We start from the raw sequence: 7,610 nt of genomic DNA, 5'->3' as shown, positions 1-7,610 counted from the left end.
TACCTCATACTCAAGGCAGAAAAAATGAGATGTCGCACTGACTGGGCACCCAAGCCGGGGCATACACCCTGTGTCCTGCCGTGTGTTTCTCACCGGAGGACAGGGGCATCGCTGGGACTAACAGACCCCAGAGGACCACCTGGGAGGTCCTCAGTGCGGTGCCCCAGGCTGGGGGGTGAGAAGAGGGAGGAGACAGCTCAGCTTGGTCACCACCTGGACCACCTGGCGAGGAAGGGGTCAGGACTCAGCAGAGGTAGAGGCATGGCTGTCCCCCAGCAGAATGAAGAGCCGTCCCTGATACCTCTCAGCCTTGTCCCGCCCCCTCAGCAATACAGTCTGAAGTTGAACACAGCTCAGGTCCCCCTTCCCAAGGACAACAGCCGCCACACGCTCCCCTCCACGTGCACCTGACCAGCAAGCCTCCCCCACCTCATTCCACACCCTGGGTGCCCAGCCTTCTGCCTCCCACAGACTTGATCTCTCTTCATAACCCAGTCCCTGACCTGAGTAAAGCTCCTAAGAGTTGTCCTTTATTTCATGGGGCGCCTGGATGGCTCAGTTGTTAAGCATCTGCCTTCAGCTCAGGTCATGATCCCAGGGTACTCAATGAGCCCCACATCTGGCTCCCTGCTCTGTGGGAAGCCTGCTTCTCCCTCTGCCACACCCCCTGTTTGTGCTCCCTCTCTCGCTGTGTCTCTCTCTGTCAAATAATAAATAAAATCTTAAAAAAAAAAGGTGGGGGGAGGAAATGCAATGTTTTCCTACATTTCCAAGGCAATTTAAAAAAAAAATAAAAGAATTGTCCTTTCTTACATCCTGTCACTTGTCTTTGGCCTCTCTGCTCTGACACCCCCACCCCACTTCCTCTGGGGGCCTCTCCCCTGGCCTCATCCTCCCTGACCTTCTCAGGATTGGGGACCCCATGCCCTGTCATCTTCCCATATCTCACAGACAAATAGGGGAAGCCTTCATGGGGGAGTCCGGTGAGGGTTCCATGACCCACCCACAGCTGTGTGCAGACCGGGCGGGGCTGGACACCAAGAACAGCCCATGGCTGAGAAATCACAGTCATGCCCCCGACAGGCATGAGTCTGTGCGAGGGAGGAGGACACCAAGTCTGCGAAGCAGGGGGGGTGGGGGGGTGGGGGGTGGGGAAGGTGTCACTTCCATAAGCCACCTTGGGGAAATCAGCTGCTCTGAAACAGAAACCAAACTCCCTGTGCCAAACGTGGGCATCTCAGCAAGACTGAGGTCCCTCCAATACAACACTTGGTCTCAAGGTCATGAGTTCAAGTCCTCCGTTGCAAGTAGTTTACATTAAAAAAAAAAGTGTATTCAACAGGATTGAGGGTCGAACGCAGGATACCTGATGGAAGGACCCAGACCAACTGGACTAGCTCAGCCAAAAAGTGTCAGACCACGTCTGTGTATGGGATGGAGGGGCCAGGCAGCAGGGGCTGTTGGGCTCAGACCCACCCCTCTGACAGCCTGTCTCCTCAGGCTTCCTCTACTTGCTTTTGGTTCCAGCTGGTGCCCTTCCCTGCTTAGAAGCAGACCCTCCCTTAAATTCTGCACCCCCCAACCCCCCACCCCTGTCTAGTCTACCTGGAATGGCTCACACCTCACTTCAGGGCACACACACACTCACTCCCTTCTGCTCTTCCCCTGTCCCAGGCCACTGGCACCACAGGGTCCTCCCCTAAGTCCTCACCCTCTCCCTCTACATTTCCGCCTTGCACTCCCTACTGGAGTCCCAGAACACTTTATCCTCACCTTCCTCACCGTCTGTCCACCCACAACTCTCCTCTTGCCCCCTCCCCAGTGTGCTCCCAGAGGTCCCTGCCCTCACCTCTCTCTCGAAGCCGGCTGGGCCTCTGAGAGTCCCTGTCCATGCAGCATAGTCCAGGCCCTAAGGACTCCCAGGACAGCACCTCCCAAGAGTTCCTAGGCCTCCACGGACAACTCACACCTGTCTCCTCAGTTCTACCTGGTCACCCAGACTGGTGCTCAACTCCCCCAACTCTGCCACTCTCAGCTCCAGAACATTCTTTTCTTCACCACTGACCCAGCTCTGGTCTCACCACCTCTCTCCATGCTTCCAGTCTTGATCTTCCTAAAGAATAAATCAGTAGCCAGCGCCGCCCCCCACACCCCCCACCACCCTAAACCCTGCAAGGGCTTCCCATGGCTCTTAAGGTAAAGCTCCAATTTTGTTCCCAGCAATAAAATGGGGCTCCTTGTGCTTCCTGGCTCTGCAGCCACTACATACATCCCCCTCACCCCCTCTGATTCACCCTTTAGGTCCCAGTTTAAAACACCACCTCCTACAGGGAGCCTCCCAAGATGTCAAGTTTGAGTTAGGGCTCCCCTCTACGTTCCCACAGCCCTCGTGGCTCCCCAGCCCAACACCAAACCCTGGGTTATATGGGTGTCTTCTGCTACTCTGGGGGTTCAGTGAGGCTGGGGTAGAGGTCTATCTTCTATAACCAGCACAAGGGCCATGCACATGCCAGAAAACTGAAAAAGGAAAGATCCTTTTCTTTGAAAGGGATCCTCAGGATCCCCTTCAACCCACTAATCACTTTCCCCTGAGTACCAGCCCTGAATCACTCCCCTAGGGGACAGGCTGCCTCAGTGCCCCCAAGCCTCTGTGCTGCCCATAGTCTGGGCCTGTGGCAGCAGCTTGTCTTGACTTTCCTATCCCGGTCCATCTTCCACCCTACTCTGTCCTGGGGCTCCCTCTTCCAGGGCTGCTTGTTGGACTTGGCAAATAGAAGGCAAAGGTAGGAAGTTGGAGAATGTGTGGGTGGGGCTACTCCTCCCCTACTCCTTCCCCAAACTCTTGCCTGCAGTCAACACACCCCACCCCACAGCCACCCCTCTCCCAGGTCCCTGGCAGGGCTATATGCTGAGATATTGGGCCTTTATCTAGAGGACCACAGGAGGGCATGACTTGAGAGATCCCTCTGGTGGACAGATCACAGGAACTGAACGGGACTAAGGCGTGGGCCCACACCAGGTTTGAGTAACCATTCCCTACTTTGCCCCTGCAGGCCTAGATGGAAAGGGCTCCCCATTTATTTTTTAAGATTTTATTCATTCATTTGACCATCAGACATCACAAGTAGGCAGAGAGGCAGAGAGAGAGGGGGAAGCAGACTCCCCACTGAGCAGAGAGCCGGATGCAGGGCTCGATCCCAGGACCCTGAGATCATGACCTGAGCCGAAGGCAGAGGCTTAACCCACTGAGCCACCCAGGCGGGTGGCTGTTTTTGTTTTTAAAGATTGTATTTATTTGAGATAGAGTGAGAGACAGAGCACACTTGGGTGCGTGTGCACACTCGTGTGCGTGCACACACAAGTGTGGAGGTGCCCAGAGGGACGGGGGGGGGGGGGGGTGGGGGGAGCAGGCTCTCCACCCAGCAGGGAGCCCAACAGACTGCTCAATCTCAACACTCCCCCCATCATGACCTGAGCCTAAAGCAGACAGTAAACCGACTGAGCCACCCAGACACCCTGAAAGGGCTCCTCCTGATGTTAGCCCCCCAGTGATGCGCCAACCTAGGTGACCCCTTGAACCTATTTACAACCCCATAAACAACCCTTGATTGAACTCCTTTCGAACACTCAGCCTGATGGGAATGGGGCCTTCACTTGTGCTGGGTGGCCCAGATGTGCTGGGGTTCTAAGTGGGGCCCACAGCCCAGAGCCACATCCAGTGATGCCCGGAGGCCCAGTCCTGACAGGGTGTGGGTGTCAGGGCGTGGGCACGGCCCATCAGCCCTGGACTGAGCCTCAGGGACAAGATGGGTGAGTGCTGTTAAAGAGAAAACTGCAGGCCCCTCAGACCAAGTCCCCAAACCAGGGCTTGATCCCCAATCTAATTGCGGTTTCAACCTCCGCCAGAAATGTGGTCTTAACCGGTCTGTCGGGAATTCTGGATGAGCGCCACTGAGTCTGCCACCTGCTGTTCTCCCACCCCCACTCAAAGAAAGATGAGGTCATCTGCATGATAAAACACTTGGCTTTGCCCACCCCCCCAAGCCAGGAGGCCTAGAACAATCCTTTTCTTTTGCTAATAACTTTCCCGCTTCTACCGTCCATCTAAAGAAACCCTCCATCTGGTCCTAGTCCTTGGAGCTCCCCTCCACTCAACAGGTGGAGTGCTGCCCAATTAACCAAGTGTTTAATTAAGCCAATTAGAGCTTTACATGTTACTCAGCTGGATTCGCGTTAATTACCAATACTACAGGAGAGGCCCCGGCCATCCCTTTCCACCCAGCACCTGGCCCCTTTCTTCCGCTTCAGAAGGCAGAAATGCCACATACTCACTCTCCCCTGTGTCCTTCGCCCGAGGGCAAGGGCCTTTGTCCAGGCCCAGCCAATCAAACCTACCCGCTCTGGAGTTCCCTCGGGGGCTGGGGACCAACCGGCGGCAGGACTGCTGGGAGCCTAGTTCGTGGGGGCGGGCCTCCTGCAGTGTCTGGGCCTACCGGGAGAAGCACAGAGCTGTGATTTGGGCTGGAGGCAAACTGTGTGGCTCTGTGTCTTGTCCTCTAACCTCCTTGGTGGCTCTGGCTGCTACGCAAGTTCCTTTTTAGAAATTTGCCTTCTTTGGGGGCGCCTGGGTGGCTCAGTGGGTTCAGCCTCTGCCTTCGGCTTAGGTCATGATCTCAGGGTCCTGGGATCAAGCCCTGCATCAGGCTCTCTGCTCAGCAGGGAGCCTGCTTCTCTCTCTCTCTCCCTCTCTGCCTACTTATGCTCTCTCTGTGTCAAATTAACAAATAAAATCTTCAAGAAAAAGAAAGAAAGAAAGAAATTCGCCTTCTTTGATTAAGTTGGGCAGAGTCCTGTTTCCTGCGACTGACAGAGGAGTTGTCCCCAGGGATAGCAGGAGGTGTCCAGACTGGACATTCATCTGGTGGGAGCTAAAGAAATCCAGCTAGGATGAAAGGAAAGGGCTCTAGCTAACCTGGCAGGCTGAAGCCCCCATTGGGGGTGTCGTTTAATACAGAAGAGATGGTCTTTGGGACACCTGGGTTACTCAGTGGGTGAAGTGTCTGCCTTCAGCTCAGGTCATTATCCCAGAGTCCTGGAATCGAGTCCCGCATCAGGCTCCCTGCTCAGCGGTGAGCCTGCTTCTCCCTCTATCTTCTGCTCCCCCTGCTTGTGCTATATAGAAATAATATATAGAAATAATATATTATATATAATATAATATATAAATAATATATACAAATAATATATTATATATATATAAATATGTAAATATAAATAATATATATATAATTTATATATAAAATGTATAAATAAAATCTTTTAACAAAAGAGAGAGACAGAGAGAGAGAAGCTCTTAGTCTCTGCTTCCTGGCACCAGACCTTCTAAAACACTTGGAATGTACTGTCTTTTGGATGCTAATGAGAAGACTCCCCTACAAGAAAAGGCATACCCCAGATAGGTTCAGGATGGGGGTGAGGAAGCTGGTCACCAAAAAGACCAAGCCAGGAATAGAGGGTAGAAACTTCCAGGCCGAACTGGGGAGGTGGGGAGTGGAGATTTCACTTCTATCAACCAAAGGCCAATGTGGTTTTTGTTTGTTTGTTTTTTAAAGGTTTTATTTATTTATTGGACAGACAGAGATCACAAGAAGGCAGAGAGGCAGGCAGAGAGAGAGGAAGGGAAGCAGGGCCCCCGCTGAGCAGAGAGCCCAATGTGGGACTTGATCCCAGACCATGACCCAAGCCGAAGGCAGTGGCTTAACCCACTGAACCACCCAGGTGCCCCCAAAAAGAAAGATTTTAAGTTAAGACATTGTTTTTTCAAAATTCGAATCCAATGATTTTATGCTCTAAGTAACTTGGTTTCTAGGAGTTTTGAAGGTAAAGTCTCCTGGTACCCCAGTTCTCCTACACCCGTCCTTAAACTTGGCAAAGTGCTTCCGTAAGAAACCTCCATCAAACCCCCTGCCTAGTGAATTCAGGGAGCTTCCGGAGCTGGGAATGCAGGAGCCCTTGGTCATCCTAGAAGCTTGCCCTCCCCTCAGTACCTCGCCCTATGCCTCTCTTCTGTTTGTTTGTTCCTGAATTGTGTCCTTGTTAATAAACTGGTTAATGTAAATAAAGTATTTCCCTGCGTTGTGAGCCAGTCCCCAAAATTACTGAAGCTGAGGAGGGGGCTCATACCTGACGTATGGGCACCCGGTAAGAAGTTACAAGTGGCCCCCTAGAGACTTTTTCTAGCACCTGAAGTAGGGTCGATCCTGTGGGACTGAGCCCTCCACCTGTAGGGCCTACACTCCCTCAGGAGTTGGTGTCCAAATTGAGTTGAATTGTTGGACAACTAGCTGGTGTGGGAGAGTCAGAGAAATCATCATTGGTGTGAAACTACCACCAAATTTAGGGTCCGAGGTGAAGTCAGAAAAGAAAACACCACTGGTGGCCCCTCACATGAGGGACCCACTGAGGACCGAGGACAGGGTATGGGGAGGCCCAGGGCTTCCCCTGACAACAGTGCGCAAAGGGCCTCAGAAATGCCCCCAGCGTCAGGTGGCTGCTTCCAACAGCGCCAAACAGCTTGAAGAAAGAGAACAGGGTCAGGTTTTTAGCTGCCGTGTGTCCTGGCACAAACGACTCCTCCGATTTGCAAAGGAGCCTCCTGTTTCCAGCGGCCCATGGGGCTGCGGCAGCCCATCATCAAACCTGCAGGCTGATTCTGTGGCTTCCTGGTTAAATACTGACTGAATTCAGAGCCTCCTTAAATCTTTGAGGGGAACGCTAGGCACTGCTCCAGACAGAGCAAGGAGTGTGCACAGCGACACCGGGAAACACTCCACAAGCTCACGTCCAGTGGCAATTGTCATCTTCCTTGACCCGCTGGCGTCACCTGACATGGCAGGCCACTCCACGGTCCACCCACACTCCCCACACTGCTCCTTCCCATAGCCCTCTTCTGACTCTTCATGTCAAGCTGTAATGTGGGCTCCCCAGGGCTCAGCCCAGGTGTCATTTCTTCCCTCTTTACCTTCCCCTTGAGCGCTTGTTCAGTGTCATACCTTAAAGCGTTGTCTATGCACTGATGATGCCATTTCTTACCTCTGGCCTAGGCCTCACCTCCAGACGACAAGAAGCAACTGTCCCCTCAATGCCTCCCCTTGGGTATCTCTGGCATTAAATCCGAATGCGCCTTCACTTGACCTGTAGACCCCCAGCACCACGCTGCCCCCTGTGGCCCTTCCCATGTCCCCAGCGGTGACCTCACCCCTGGGCATGGCCTGTTTCTCATATGCCTTCATCCAAACCAGCAACCAATCTTGGCTCTACCTTCACACTTTAGGCAGAATCCGACTACTTTTCAAGAGCCCCAACACCAACGTCAAGTTCTCTTGCCCAGATTGTCACAGTGGCCTCTGGACAGGTCTCCTGGCCTCCACTCTGCCCCCCTGTGTCCTCACTGTGTCCTGTGTCCTCACTGTGTCCACCACCATTAGAATGTCAGCTCTGTAACAACAAGGGCTTGTCTGTTAGGCTTACTGCTCTGCTTCCACGGCTTAGCCCACAGTAGGCACTTGATGTGTTAGCAAATGACATAGGATGAAGAGAGATGGAAGAAC

This window comes from Mustela putorius, unplaced genomic scaffold (genome assembly GCF_011764305.1).
Source record: "Mustela putorius furo isolate JIRA1106 unplaced genomic scaffold, ASM1176430v1.1 tig00000095_pilon_pilon_pilon, whole genome shotgun sequence".
Taxonomy (NCBI): Eukaryota; Metazoa; Chordata; class Mammalia; order Carnivora; family Mustelidae; genus Mustela; species Mustela putorius.
This window is presented reverse-complemented; position numbering follows the sequence as displayed.